Here is a 15,640-nt window from a genome sequence, read left to right as displayed (position 1 = left end):
CTGCTTGGGTTTAAGAACTGGCTCTTTCATTTATTTGGCTGTATGAAATTGACCTTAAGAAAATTACTTAACTTTTCTGTGCCTTATTTTCCACTGTACACAGTAGGCTTGGTGATACTAATAGTAACAGTAATTACCTCACAGGCTTGCTATTCAGACTCCATTATGTAATGCACAAAGAAAACAATTAATAGAGGATTGGTGCAGAGTAAGAAATATAGCAATTATTTTGCCTTTGATTTTGTCCGTTCATCCAACAAATGTTTTTGAACATTTGCCTTGGTGTCTGTTCTATTCTACCTACAGAGGCTATGGAAGTAAGCAAGAATAAGTACCAGCCCTAATGAAGTTTACATTTTACTGGGAAAGAGAGACAATATACATGACATAGTATAATTTCAAGGAGTGATAAGAGCATTGATCTATTGTGTGGTGATTTATAGCCAATAAAAATAGTTTAGTGTTCAGTTATACATAACACAATGCTCATTTCTATTATAACCTTCAGCTTACATATGTGATGACAGATATGACAAAATGTTCAGGCTTCAACAAGAAGATTTAGGTTTGAATCTCAGCTCTGCTATATGCTATCTACCTTTGATCAAGTTTACTTAACATACCCACTTTGATTTATTCATCTGTAAATTATGGATACTAATACCCCTCTCCTAGAACTGTGATGAGATTAAATGAATTAAATGGCTGTAGCATGAAACATGTTAGTTTTATCTTCCCTTCCCTCTCTCCATTCACTCATTCATTCATTCCCTTCCTTCTTTCTATTCATAATTCCCTCTTTTCTGTCCACTTTTCTTTATGCTCTCTCTTCTTTCTTTGGTCTTTTCCTTTTTTATTTTTCTTTTTCCTTGGGAATTATGGTACATGTTCATTGATACATGCTTGAAAGCAATCAGAGTAAGATAAATATTTGTCTTAACATGCTCTGTCTTACAGGTTAAAGATAGAGTAAAATGGAATGGGAAAACCACACCATTCTGGTGGAATTTTTTCTGAAGGGACTTTCTGGTTACCCAAGGCTTAAGTTACTCTTGTTTGCGCTAATCTTCATAATGTGTGTCGTCATCCTTCTGGGAAATGGTACTCTCATTTTAATCAACATCTTGGACCCTCACCTTCACACCCCTACATACTTCTTTCTGGGGAACCTCTCCTTCTTGGACATCTACTACACCACCACCTCTATTCCCTCCACCTTGGTGAGCTTCCTTTCAGAAAGAAAGGCCATTTCCCTTTTTGGCTGTGCAGTGCAGACGTTCCTTGGCTTGGCCATGGGGAACACAGAGTGTGTGCTCCTGGGCATGACGGCCTTTGACTGCTATGTGGCTATCTGCAACCCTCTGAGATATCCCATCATCATGAGCAAGGATGCCTATGTGTCCATGGCAGCTGGGTCCTAGATCATAGGAGCCGTCGATTCTGCAGTACAAACAGTGTTTGTGGTACAATTGCCTTTCTGCAGGAATAACATCATCAATCATTTCACCTGTGAAATTCTGGTTGTCATGAAATTGGCCTGTGCTGACATCTCAGGCAATGAGTTCATCATGCTTATGGCCACAACACTGTTCATACTGACACCTTTGTTATTAATCATTCTCTCTTACACGTTAATCATTGTGAGCATCTTCAAAATTAGCTCTTCTGAGGGGAAAAGCAAAGCTTTCTCTACCTGCTCAGCCCATCTGACTGTGGTCATAATATTCTATGGGACCATCCTCTTCATGTACCTGAAGCCCAAGTCTAAAAAGACACTTAATTCAGACGACTTGGAAGCTACCGACAAAATTATATCCATGTTCTATGGAGTGATGACTCCCATGATGAATCCTTTAATCTACAGTCTTAGAAACAAAGATGTGAAGGAGGCAGTGAAACACCTACTGAACAGAAGTTTCTTTAGCAAGTGAGTGCAAAATGTACTGGAGTGCGAACACACTTGATATTGTTGAAACTTCAGAACTATGTTAGAATTTTGAATACTTTTACTGTTTTTCTGCATTTTCATATGTTATGTTAAAATAATGAGATACAGCATTTCAAAATTATTGAATATTCACTCTAGAGAATTTGCAAGATACAGAGCAGTAGGATGAAGAAGAAAGAGGGGTTACCTGTTACTCTAATAGTGGGAAATGGCCCCTTTTCAACATTTTGAACAGTATCTTTCATATTATGTTTTTTTTTTTTAATGCATTGGAATTGGTTGCGATGTGCCTTTTTATGTTCACTTTTTTGCATAACATTATTTCATAGGCAACATTTAATTGAATCTTTCAAAATAAATAAGGCCATCTGTTGAGAAAAAGCAAAATGGAAAAAACCCCAACATAGTGCACTCACATTTTCCAGTGACAAGCCTTGTGTTATAGTTTCACATTAATCTCCAGATCCTGTTAAGTCATTAAATACTATTTTCTTTTTCTGTATTACATTTTTTTCATGTGTGAAGCCGAGTATTTGGGACTATCAAGGGAGTAGATAGAGTTTAAAAGCAGGGCCTATGCAATCAATCAGGATATCCTGCTTTATGGTCTTTCTTTGCTTTAACTTATATGTTGGCTTTTGCATAAAGAACATTTTGTAAAATTAAAAATGGGTTTGAAAATCAGTCTACTGGTCCAGATAATAATGTGGACTAGCTCTGGGTTGAATGGAGTGTCCTATCAATGCCCATTTAGAAGATGCCAGATTTCTTTGCTATCCCGAGGGAATTCCAATATTTTTCCAAGTCTTAGAAGAATGTCCAAGCTCTTGATCTTTAGTATGAATACTGTTCAAGTCTTGTCTCTGTTACTAACCAGGTTGATTTGAGGAAGAAGAGGATTTGGGAATGTCTGACATTATATTGCTTTTCCTTGGTTTTTATGTCAACTTTTTACTCTATGTGAAGAACATTTTAAATTTACAGCCCAAGATGAATGACAGAGTGTGCTCAGGAGTGAACCACATTCTAGGTAATCAGTTTGGCTGAATCAATTTTTATTAATGGACCAGCGAATTTAGAGTATATTGGGCATGAACATATTTTACACAGACAAATAAGAATTACCTGCTTGTGGAATCTTTTGGGTTTAGTCACTCATTTAATCTTCCCAAGTTCACTTGTTAATTTTAGTGGATGGAATATTAAGCAGTCACAAACTATATTTAAATATATCCGTCATAGTTGTTTACAGATTAAATCTGATGGCAAGAGTTGAGATCATTGGTAATTAAATTTACATCCTGACAAAATAGGCTATGAGAATCTATTAGTTCCTATACACCAGTTCATTGGACTTTTTGCATCCACTAGGAATTCCAGGTAGGTAGAAAGCCCTGGAAATCAGGAATTTTATGTTTGACCGACAGGCAGGTTGTCTTGAATGCTCAAATTCTAATATTGTTTTCCTTCACAGCTTAAATCCAGCCAGTTTCATAAATCTCTGGGGTGACTGAGGTAGCTCCATAGTCTTATATCAGATTTATAAATTTTTGATAGAAAATTAGTTAAAGCAAGAAGAAATTTTAAAACACACGTTTCTCCTCGCAGGAGAGTATTAGGAGAGTTTTTCTCTCACAGGGTTGTAGAATCAAGGTCTGAAGAAAATAAAGGCATGTTACCTGTCTTGATATATTTACGTGTTCAAATTTGCTGGGCAAAATACACTATCATTATAACACTGACATAATGCTTTGTTTTAATACTTGGGCCTCTAGAGGAGTTTTCATTCAGAAAATTTATTTTAAAAGCTTAAGGAGGATGATTTTGTTGTTAGCAACTTGTTTTCTCTAATTTGGAGACAAAGTAAGATAAACTTATCTGATATACCAGGTACGTATCTGTGAGTGCGTGTGTGTGTGTGTGTGTGTGTGTGTGTGTGTGTGTTTAGTTTCCATATGGGTAGTGTGTGCATGTTCCTGGTGAAAATTCTACCAGATAGCAAAATCTACAAAGGTAAGTATTTCTCTGTATTCTTACCCTCTTTACTCCCATTGCACTCAATTTAGAACATGACATTTATAATATGATTCCATATATATTTATATCCATGAATAGGAAAATTATATGGAAGGAGGTGCAACAGGAGCGAAGGACATGCTTTTATATCCCACTGAAGTCCCAAGACAGGTTCATGATGGGGATTTAAGAGTAGAGACACAGCAAAAACGGCAAAATTTCATTGCTCTTAATCCAACAAATTATTTCATCATTTTCGTACAGTTTTATGCCTGCCCAATTTCCAAATATTCTAAGCTTGAGATTATATCAACTTTTTAAGGTCCTGGGGACTTCTAAAATAGACACTTAAAAATGTAGCTTGGGAGGCCGAGGCGGGCAGATCACGAGGTCAGGAGATCGAGACCATCCTGGCTAACATAGTGAAACCCCATCTCTACTAAAAATACAAAAAATTAGCCGGCCGTGGTGGTGGATGCCTGTAGTCCCAGCTACTCTGGAGGCTGAGGCAGGAGAATGGTGTGAACCCGGGAAGCAGAGCTTGAAGTGAGCCGAGATCGCACCACTGCACTCCAACCTGGGCAACAGAGCGAGACTCCATCTCAAAAAAAAAAAAAAAAAAAAAGGAGTAATATGTTGGCTATCAGCTAATTCACATACATCATCTCTCTAAAATCCTGTGATCTGGGCTATAGTGTCACTATCTCATAGATGAGGCCACAAAGCTTATGGAAGTTAATACATCTTGCCCAAACCTCAAAGTATGCAAGTTAAAGGCAAGCATACACACCTGGCTATTCTTTCTTGAGTTAGTTATTCTTCATACGACAGCATGTTTACTTTTCCAGGTTGCTTGTCATGACATCTAACACCAGTATTTCTTGGCAGCATATCTGAAATGATCAAAGAAACTATTGCCTGCTTCTCAACTTTCATAGCAAGTATATTACATTTCTGGAAAACAACTTACAAAAGAAAATTAATTTAATTATTTATGAAAGAACCTTGACACCATCACATGCTGTGTCCAAAAATGATGCTTAATCACAATTGATAGGAATTAAATCTTAAATTAGGGGAAGATCTGACATTAATTGAGATATGAGAAGGGGAGGAATTTAATATTAGCACTAATCTTTCAGAAAAGACTATAAAAATAGCTTATTTTGTTTTAGTAAAGATAACACACACTTTACAAAAACGGGGGCTCCTAATTTATGGTGTGTAAGTAGTATTTTATCTTTGAAATTATGAAATGTTTTTTATGCTGTTTTTGGATGACAACTACCTTTATTTATAGATCTAAAATTCCAAAGGAAATATGTGCTTATTGTAAAATAGTCAAATACTACAAAATGTGCAAACTACAGAATTATAAGTCATGTTTTCATATTAAAATAAAATGGGGCTGGGCGCGGTGGCTCATGCCTGTAACCCCAGCACTTTGGGAGGCTGAGGTGGGTGGATCACTTAAGGTCAGATGTTCAAGACCAGCCTGGCCAACATGGTGAAACCCTGTCTCTACCAAAAATTCAAAAATTAGCCAAGCGTGGTGGTGCATGCCTGTAGTCCCAGCTAGTCAGAAGGCTGAGACAGGAGAATCACTTGAACTAGGGAGGTGGAAGCTGCAGTGAGCCGAGATCGCACCACTGCATTCCAGCCTGAATGACAGAGGGAGACTCCGTCTCAGAAAAATAAATAAATAAGTAAATACATACATACATACATACATAAAATAAAATGGGAAATAAATAGTAAAAATAGAATGAAATTGCCTAATCACTAAATAATGAAGAAAGATGCTTGGATTCAAGAGGAACTTAACAGAAAAACAAAAAAATTATCTAGAAACCAGTAAAAAAATTCCCACAAAATACAAAGTCTATAATAAAACAAAAAATGCTCTAAGTGCCTTCATTAGAGAAAGAAATAGAGGAGTAAGAAGAAGGAAATAAGAATTTTCTTCTTATTTCAAGAAATTGGAAAAATAGAATTAGAAAATAGAAATTAGAAATCAGAAAATTAGAAAAATAGATCTGAATAAACAAGAAATTTATGAAGACAGAAACTTTATGAAATGCAAAAAGTCAAGAGAATAAATCTATCCTAAAGCTGCATTTTTTTTTAAGACCTGTAATATAGGAAAACCCCTTGTGAGTAGAATAAAGGGAAAAAAAGTCAAACTGGCATCATAATGAAAGTGAGAACTTTTCATGTAAGGGAGGAAACAAGAATTATAAAGATCAAATGCAACTCTGTGACAACATTTGTTATGAGTACTTTTCTAGCAAAATATGAAGCATCAAAATCAATGCTATCACATTACCATATTGAAATCCCCTTTCTGACCAATCACATTTTTTATCTGATATTTCTTTCGAAATATTAATACTGTTAATTGGATTACAAGGTATTCTAGCCCATGAGCCAAATTCTCTTTGCAAGTTCTCTTTAAGTATTAAGTTTTAAGTTTTGAGTATTAAGTTTTGAGTATTAAGAGTTCGAATTCTGAAGCCATACTGCTTGGGTTTAAGTCCTTGCTCTTTCATTTATTTGGCTGTATGAAATTGACCTTAAGAAAATTACTTAACTTTTCTGTGCTTTATTTTCTCCTCTACACAGTAGGCTCGGTGATACTAATAGTAACAGTAATTACCTCATAGGCTTGCTATTCAGACTCCATTATGTAATGCACAAAGAAAACAATTAATAGAGGATTGGCACAGAATAAGAAATATAGCAATTATTTTGCCTTTGATTTTGTCCGTTCATCCAACAAATGTTTTTGAACATTTGCCTTGGTGTCTGTTCTATTCTACCTACAGAGGCTGTGGAAGTAAGCAAGAATAAGTACCAGCCCTAATGAAGTTTACATTTTACTGGGAAAGAGAGACAATATACATGACATAGTATAATTTCAAGGAGTGATAAGAGCATTGATCTATTGTGTGGTGATTTATAGCCAATAAAAATAGTTTAGTGTTCAGTTATACATAACACAATGCTCATTTCTATTATAGCCTTCAGCTTACATATGTGATGACAAATATGACAAAATGTTCAGGCTTCAACAAGAAGATTTAGGTTTGAATCTCAGCTCTGCTATATGCTATTTACCTTTGATCAAGTTTACTTAACATACCCACTTTGATTTATTCATCTGTAAAATATGGATACTAATACCCATCTCCTCGAACTGTGATGAGATTAAATGAATTAAATGGCTGTAGGATGAAATATGTTAGTTTTGTCTTCCCTTCCTTCTCTCCATTCACTCATTCATTCATTCCCTTCCCTCTTTCCATTCATAATTCCCTCTTTTCTGTCCACTTTTCTTTATGCTCTCTCTTCTTTCTTTGGTCTTTTCCTTTTTTATTTTTCTTTTTCCTTGGGAATTATGGTACATACTTATTTATACATGCTTGAAAGTAATCAGAGTAAGATAAATATTTGTCTTAACATGCTCTGTCTTACAGGTTAAAGATAGAGTAAAATGGAATGGGAAAACCACACCATTCTGGTGGAATTTTTTCTGAAGGAACTTTCTGGTTACCCAAGGCTTAAGTTACTCTTGTTTGTGCTAACCTTCATAATGTATGTGGTCATCTTCTGGGAAATGGTACTTTCATTTTAATCAACATCTTGGACCCTCACCTTCACACCCCTATGTACTTCTTTCTGGGGAACCTCTCCTTCTTGGACATCTACTACACCACCACCTCTATTCCCTCCACCTTGGTGAGCTTCCTTTCAGAAAGAAAGGCCATTTCCTTTTCTGGCTGTGCAGTGCAGATGTTCCTTGGATTGGCCATAGGGACAACAGAGTGTGTGCTCCTGGGCATGACGGCCTTTGACTGCTATGTGGCTATCTGCAACCCTCTGAAGTATCCCATCATCATGAGCAAGGATGCCTGTGTGTCCACGGTAGCTGGGTCCTGGATCATAGGAGCTGTCAATTCTGCAGTACAAACAGTGTTTGTGGTCCAATTGCCTTTCTGCAGGAATAACATCATCAATCATTTCACCTGTGAAATTCTGGTTGTCATGAAATTGGCCTGTGCTGACATCTCAGGCAATGAATTCATCATGCTTATGGCCACAACATTGTTCGTACTGACACCTTTGTTATTAATCATTGTCTCTTACACGTTAATCATTGTGAGCATCTTCCAAATTAGCTCTTCTGAGGAGAGAAGCAAAGCTTTCTCTACCTGCTCAGCCCATCTGACTGTGGTCATAATATTCTATGGGACCATCCTCTTCACGTACATGAAGCCCAAGTCTAAGGAGACACTTAATTCAGATGACTTGGATGCCACTGACAAACTTATATTCATATGCTACAGGGTGATGACTCCCATGATGAATCCTTTAATCTAGTCTTAGAAACAAGGATGTGAAGGAGGCAGTAAAACACCTACTGAGAAGAAAAGTTTTTAACAAGTAAATGAGAAAAGTAGGAGTAATTTTATAATCACAATGTGGAAATCAATGAGAAAAACCAGGGTTAAACAGATGGGTTCTTGTTGCTGTTTCACATTCATCTCTCAAAGTTCTAAAGCTCCAAAATACACTTCTCTGATTGTAATGCCTAATGAAAAGAAGTAAATAAATAAATTTCAGTGTTTGGAAATAAGTTTCCATTCTATTCCATTGGTTGATATGAGTATTTTTATCTGAGTACCATGCTCTTTTGATTACAATAACTTTATAACATATTTTAATATTGCAGCATTTGATGCTGTCCGCTTTGTTTTTGCTCCAGGTTTCTTTCCCAGGCAGGGTCTTTTCTAGTTCCATGTAAATTTTAGGATTGTTGTTTCAATTTTTATGAAAAATGACATTGGAATTTTGATAGGGATTTTACATTGAATCTGTAGATTGCTTTAGGTAATATGGACATTTCACAATATTAATTCTTCCAATCCACGAACATGTAATATCTTTCAGTTTACTTATGTCTTCTTCAATTTTTTAAATCAATGTTTTACAGTTTTCAGCGTACAGTTCTTTTACATCTTTGGTTGTCTTTTCTTTTTTATTTTGGAGAGATTGGCAACCAACTCATCTAAAATGATATATGATCATTAAATAACAAGTAAAAGAATGAGGGTTCAAAACAAAACAACTCTACATTTTTTACTGGAACATGTTAGCTGTCTTATTAGAAAATTATGCTTATTGGCTTGTATTTTATTAGATGAGGGGCATATAATGACGAGTCTATTTTGAGCTTCTACACCTTGGCCTATAACTTATCCTTAACATCAGAATGTAATGGGATAATATCTACAGACAAATAGAAAATTTCAAATACTCCCTTGTTCCCTATCATTGCTAGGGATTCGGCAGTTCTCTTAAAGTTGCTTCATAGCTATACATTTGCACATACACTTCTTTTTGTTCTATCGATTTGTGTATGCCATTGCTTTATAAGACATCCTTGATATTCTTCTTGCAATTACCCTTTTCAGGCTCTTATAGACAGCCTCTATTATACTAAAAGAAATGTAAAATGAAATCTTTAAAAATGAGATGTTATTCTTGGTCCCTAAATTCTGGGGTAGTTTGAAGACGTTGGGATGTGTTGTCTGCCATGACTCTGAAAAGACTAACATTAAAAGCCATAGTTTTCATTCTCCACTGGCCTGGGGAAACTGATGTTCTATTATCTATAAAAACCTGGGGGAAATATATTACTTAATATTATCTTGAGTTATCATAGCCATGAACTACCTTGAGTTCTAAAAATCAAGTCTCCAGGGTTTTCATATATAGTTCATTAAGTGTCTTCTTTATGTGAAGACACTTCTTTGTTGCTCAGACCAATGTCAAGGAAATTTGGAGGTTCTGGGGAAATTCTGGAGGCCATGCCCTGCATACAGAATGAATACTGATGTAAGGTTAACAAAAGCTATAAGGAACTAAAGTCATGTGCCATTTAACAACGTTTTGATCAATGACAGATAACATATGATGGTGGTCTCATGAGATTATATATTTTTACTGTAACTTTTCTGTGTTTAGTTATTTTAGATACACAAATATCATTGTTACACAATTGCCTATAGTGTTCAGTACAGTAGAATGCTGTACAGCTTTGCAACCTAGGAGCAATATACTGTGCTATGTAGCTTAAGTGTATAGTAGGCTATACCATCTAGGTTTGTGTAAATATTCCCTATGATGTTTACAACATAATAACATTTGCCAATTATGCATTTCTCAGACCGTACCCCTATTTTTATGACTGTAATATTTTTTCATGCTGAAATCTCCATGAGTCTAAAGAACATTACTCTCTGTAATACTCTTTAAATTTGCAGACATGTAGATTTGTGTCTAGTTTCCCCAGACCCCATGGAAAATGTTGGTCAGAAACACACAATTTTTAAAGTATTTAACTGCTGTTACATTTTGGCAGAATATTTAATAAATAGATCCATACTTATTGAAAAAAAGAGATATGCTCCGTTTTTAATATTTGGATCCAGTTAGAAGGGATGTCAGCTTATTGTTAATAACACTGACTCAATTAGTGTAGATAACCTTTTCATCTTCTCAAAAAAAAAAAGCTTTATCCTCAAGTATATTTTTTCACCTTAAATTTTCAAATGCTCAGTGATATGAGTTCCAATTACTGGGTTCCAGGCAGAATGTAAGTTGGAACATAAAATATTCAGGACAATTGACCTTGGTCTGTGATAAAATAGGTGAAGCTTTCCACTGAGGTTTGGGCCTCCGTCTCCTTGTCTCCAAGGCACAAGAAATCCTGTCTCAGAATCTACTCATAGTGCAGTTACTTTGGCCACATCAAAATTTACCAAGAGACTCTGTTATAATGATGTTTTCCACAATTTACTTTGAAATTTGTAATTTCCTTTATTATATACCAGATAGTGGCCAGGTATTTTTTTTTTTTTTTACTTATTTCCATCTCTTCTGTGCTGCCTTACTCATATCATTAGAAAAATGTTTTATAGGATTCCTGGGAGCTCATTTATACCTCATAGTATGAAATTGACTTTATGTTTGCTATAATATTTTGGTGCTAAAATATTTTATGTTTTCTGCAATTTGCTGAAAAGAGAATTTTAATTTTTAAAGAACTCAAAACCTAGTTTTAAATAGCCCATAGCCAACGTCAGGCAACAGTAAATTTTGTAAATAAAATTTTCTCATTCTACCTTATTTTTCTCAGCTCCTAAATACTCCACTGTGATAATAAATATTGCTTGTGTTTGTGACAGCTATATCCAGGGCTAAAATGTTTTTTGATCCAGAATATCTATTATAAGAAGAATAGGATAGCCCAAGGCAGCCAGCACTGATACACTCTAAAGTGCTAAACATATGCACAGCAATAACCAGAAGCAATCTTCCTTCCACCGCAGATCCAATATCAGGTCCCCAAAACACAGTTGTTTTGTAGTCTTTTATGAAATCGTTAGTCAGGTGCAGCGACATGAGGAGACACAGAAGAGGGTCAGGAAAGCAAAGTTTATTATACTCACAAGTCTTAGAGATAAGGGGCATGATATACATCACACAGGGCCACATGGGGAAGCCACCAGGATGGTCAGGAGGTAAAAAACAGGTGTGCTGGGAAGGTTTAGGCCACTGCCTTTATTGAAGTTTCCACAGGAAAGGCAAGTCAAGGCACAGTGAACAGTTTAGGATTGGAAGGTTTGAATAATTTCTGCAGGCTTTGAGCTAAAGGAGTGATCTCTGGTTGTCTGGCAATTGTCACTGGGAACTGGGGTTTAAGGACCAGATAAAGAAGGTATGGCTCTGGATTAGTTAGTTTCCATGACAGAGGCATGCTCCTGGCTGAGCTTTTTGCTATCTCTAAGAATTCACTAGCCCATGGAGGGTAGTCTCTTCCCAGCCAGAAATGTTTTTTTAAAGTAAATGGACTTTATTATTTCTGTAGAAGTCAGAATATAAAGAGCTAAGATTCTGAAGAAAAGAGAAGTCTATTTAAATGAGCCAAACCTTCTGTACTCCTCTTTTACTCTCTTGGGACATTTGCTGATTCTTAATTATTGCTTGATAGGCTGAGAAACTGAGCAGAGGGCTGCTATTAAGAGACAGAAAAAGTGAAAATAGACTTTGGCATTGTCACGGGTCTAGGAAGACAAAACAAAACATGAACTTTGGACCAGCTAAGACACCCTGTTCTTGAGAGGCCAAGGTCTCAAACTGAAGGGATGTACAGATGAGTGCTCCCCACTGTCGTCATTGGTTTTCCACATGAGGCATTTGCTGACTCTAGGCTAGTCAGAACAAGAAGCCAGGATTGTACAAAAAATAACTAAGAATGTTAGGTGAGATTGTGGCTGCCTCCTGTGGTTATGAGATCAAAATTGGAGTCTGGGACCTAAAGAAAAAAAAGCTTTTTAATGAAATCTCTAGAATCTCAGTTGGGACTCTGAAGACTCCAGAGAAGACAATCTAAGAAAAGGAGGTGAATTAGATTTTGGCTTATATTTACAAAGTCTGAAATCCAACTCTAAGTTATTTCAACCTGTCTTTGACCTAAGACAATCTCCCTTACTCTGGGTTTCTACTGAAGGATAAAGTAAATCCTCTTTAGATAAATAAAACATCACCCAGAGATTCTATAATTTTTTTCATCTGTGGTATCTGGCATTTAATAAAAAATTACAAAGAATAAGAAAACAGGACCAGGAGACAAAAACAGACAATTGAAAGACCCTCAGGTGATCTAAATATAGAAGTAATCAGAGACAGACTTTAAAATAACTAACGTTAACCTGCCATGAGCATAGATAACAAGATGAAGACTTCAACAGACAATAATATATTTTAAAAATTGAAATTATGGACTTCCAAACCACAATAACTAGTATTAAGAACTAAATACATAGATTTAATAGCAGAATAGACAAGGTTGAAGAAGGGCTTAAGTAGCTGGAAGATAGATCAGTAGAAGATAACCAGACAGGACACATGGAGAAGACAAAGGAAGTAAAATGCAGAAAGGACTGTGAGAGCTACATGGAATATAATGGAAAAATCTAACATATATCTAACTAGATGCTCAGAGGGACAGGAGAAAGAGAAATGGAATAGAAGAAAAAATGGCAAATGTCGAATGAAATTGTTAAACTTATAAAAGACATCAAGCCACAGATTTAAAGAGATCTACAACATCAAGGAGGATGAGTTAAAAAAAGCCACCTATAAGAACCTCGTTATAAAATATCAGAGACAAACTCTAAAGAGAAAATATAAAAACAACCAAAAGAAAAAAGAAGACACATTTTTTCAAAGAAACAGCAACAAAACAGAGGCAACTTCTCAGCAGATACAATGGATACCAAATATAAAGAACAGCATTTTTTAAATGTTGAAAAAAAATTGCGAACCAACAAGTGTATACTCAGTGTATAAATATAAATATATAAAATTGAGAACAAAATGAAAACATTTCCAGACTCTTCCCCCTAACTTCCCTCCATCTACACAAATAATTCTTCTTTAGTAGTCTTACCTTGAAAGAAATCCTGGCTTGGCATGGTGGCTTATGCCTGTAATCCCAGCACTTTGAGAGGCCAAGGCAGGCTGATCACTTGAGCCCAGGAGTTTGAGACCAGCCTGGGCAACATGGCAAAATCCCATTTTTACAAAAAATTACAAAAATTAGCTGGGTGTGGTGGCATGTGCCTGTAGCCCCAGCTATTCAGGAGGCTGAGGTGAGAGTATCACCTGAGCCAGTGAAGGTCGAGGCTGCAGTGAGCTGTGATTGCTGACATTCTTCTCAACTGGCTTGGGTTCCAACACTTCAGACAAGGCTGTTTCCTTCAAAAACGCCCACTTCACCCTAATCGGTTTCTCACACACCTTGACTCTTCTCCCCTCCTCAGGTGAGCTCTTTTCACTCCATTTAGGTCTTTCTTCAGGAATTCTCTCTTCACCCCTTTCAGATTTGGATACCCATATTCTGAACCTCCCCATCCCACCATGGATGCTTTTCTCACCCCATGAGGACTCTGACAACTCACTCCAGACCACCTGCCTATGGTGTACAGGTGTTTCCCTTATCCCATTTGTGTTCTAATATCTTCTGCCAGTCAGCTTTTCTTTGCAGGTGTGGTCCTCAATCAGGTGCTACACCTTCCTCTTGTGTGTATGCCCCTTTCATGCCGCTTGGATTTTGACGCCCTGAACTGAGCCTCTCTTCCATGTTGACATCTCCCTTATTCTGGACAGGCTCCAAAACATGCTGGGCAGAACAAGTAAGGATGCCTTTCTCAATGCCATTGGGTTATAAAAATCTTTACTGGTTTTACTGAACAAGTAAGTTCATAGCCTCAGCTCATAGCCTGAGCTGAGTTCCTCACCCAGCTCAGGCTATGACAGTGTACCAGGCAGCTCAACTATATATTATGCAAATATATATTTTATAAAAAATACAACTATATGTTATTCACTAGCCAGTCCAAGGTTTTTTCTAATGAAAGGAAAATATTTTAATTGAGACTATAATGAAAGGAAAATATTTTAAATGAGACTATCAATTGCTTTTGAAAGAAATTGAAATTGTCAGTGTTCTATAAGAGTTTATACAATTGATATATTTTTCTCAGCAATTGCTTATTTGATAATAATATACTTTAGGATTTTTTGTCTTACCTGGCCAAAATGATCTCTTCAGAATATTTTATTCAGACTTTATCTTCCCTTATTTTTCTCCACATTTAAAAATTAGGTGTTATTTTACCAAAATCTTTTAGAATTGTAGTTTGGTAAAGGAAATAATGTATAAATTTCAGTTATCTCTCTGTATTAAATCAGGTACTTAAACTGTATTTTACCATCCTTTAAAATTTTTAATTAATTCAACAGCTAATTACTGCCAACTGTTTTTAATTAACTTGACATTAGATTTTATGCAGAGAACAGTGAGCCATAGTTCTGCCATTGGGAAGAATTTTGGAAGGTAATAAATGATTAGAGTACAAAAGAAAAATCGCTTAGTGGAGATAAGGTCCAGGGCAGCACGGAGGAGGGAATAGCTAACTCTGGGAAAGCTTTGGATTGTGTTGCAGAGAATATGACACTTGACCTGTCCTTTATAAGATTATTAGGATTTCACCTGAGAAGGAGAAATGTGAAAATGCAGATGGAATAGCATGTGCTATTGTCATTAGGTGTGAAACAAAATGATAATTTGGTAATTACATAGTAAATAGAATACAGCTTGTGCAAAGAGGTGGGGGAGGGAAAGGACAGGGAAAGAGGTTGAAATATGTAGCTGGAAGAGAGAGTTGGGACCAGATCCAGTCCCTGGATAAAATAAAAAGTAAGAATAAAAGAGCAAAAATACAAAATAGTTTTTTTTTTTTTTTTAACAAGAGGGCTGACAAATGTGTTTTAATTGTTAAAATTAATAAGCTAGATTTTCTTAGACGTACTTAAAATATTTTTCTTGTTTCCAGAAGTCTGCTCTCACAGAGCACTTGTTTCTATATTTTAATGCAATCAGTCATTTTCATAAAGCAATATAGTTAAACTCTTAATCTTCAGATTTTTTCTAACTCTGAAATTCTGACTCAACATGACCTTAATTGCTTTCCTTCTATCTTTAAAAGTCTTCTCTCAAACTTGTGAGTGTATTTTGTGCATAAACTCAAAGGTGTCAGTGTGTCA

At 36.0% G+C, this 15,640-nt stretch overlaps 2 pseudogenes; both read left to right on the top strand.

Moving 5' to 3' along the window:
• The first annotated feature begins 850 nt into the window (after positions 1-850).
• Positions 851-1,931, top strand: LOC119618529 (olfactory receptor 13C2-like; annotated as a pseudogene).
• Positions 1,932-7,294: 5,363 nt separating this feature from the next.
• Positions 7,295-8,510, top strand: LOC103219080 (olfactory receptor 13C2-like; annotated as a pseudogene).
• The last annotated feature ends 7,130 nt before the right edge of the window (positions 8,511-15,640 follow it).

This window comes from Chlorocebus sabaeus, chromosome 12 (assembly GCF_047675955.1).
Source record: "Chlorocebus sabaeus isolate Y175 chromosome 12, mChlSab1.0.hap1, whole genome shotgun sequence".
NCBI lineage: Eukaryota > Metazoa > Chordata > Mammalia > Primates > Cercopithecidae > Chlorocebus > Chlorocebus sabaeus.
Note: the sequence above shows the minus strand (reverse complement) of the source record. Positions and strands in the feature narration are given on the sequence as shown.